Here is a 781-nt window from a genome sequence, read left to right as displayed (position 1 = left end):
TCATATATTTATATATATAATAATATATATATATATATACATATATATCGAATAAGTTAAAGAAGAGATGAGATGAAAAAAAGCAATGGTAGTAATACGACAGTAAAAAGTGAAAGTGAAATAGAGAAAGAAAACGAAAGAAATGGGGGAGAGTAGAGAAAGTGACTGTGAATGAGTGAATGGTAGGAAGGAATAGGATAGATCGAAATAAATAGGAAGAAAGAGAGAGAGAGAGAGAGAAAGAGAGAGGAAAAGTGCGTACATGTATTTAAGAAAGAGTGAGCTAGTATAAATGTGTGAGTCAATGAAAGAATATACTTACAAAACTGTCTTGCCTAAATCTAGTCTTTCCCAAAAAAAAAAAATTGAAGAAAAAACAGAAAAAAAGGAATGTAACGTAGCTTAATATACATTCTAATATCCTATATCTCTAAGCTTACAATACTTACATACAGCCAGTGTTCCTTAAAATCGTACACCCTTTAATCTTTATTATTTAGTAAAGGGGTGTAGGATTTTAAGTGACACTCGTTGTACATCTTACCTCAAATAATTCGATTAATTTTCATTTAAACACAAACACAAACACACAAACGTATATATATATATATATATATATATATACGTTTACACACACACACACACAACACATACATACACATAATTTGTATAAATATAAATTATTCTAGCCATTTAAGAGCGTGTCACGTCTCTATGATTCCAGTATTTGTGTAAGAAATAATAATAATAATAATAATAATAACAATAATAATAATAATAA

Source organism: Polistes canadensis, unplaced genomic scaffold, assembly GCF_001313835.1.
Source record: "Polistes canadensis isolate GaletaPanama2010 unplaced genomic scaffold, ASM131383v1 scaffold_254, whole genome shotgun sequence".
NCBI classification, from domain to species: Eukaryota; Metazoa; Arthropoda; class Insecta; order Hymenoptera; family Vespidae; genus Polistes; species Polistes canadensis.
The sequence above is the reverse complement of the archived record's forward strand: the minus strand, read 5'-3'. Positions refer to the sequence as shown.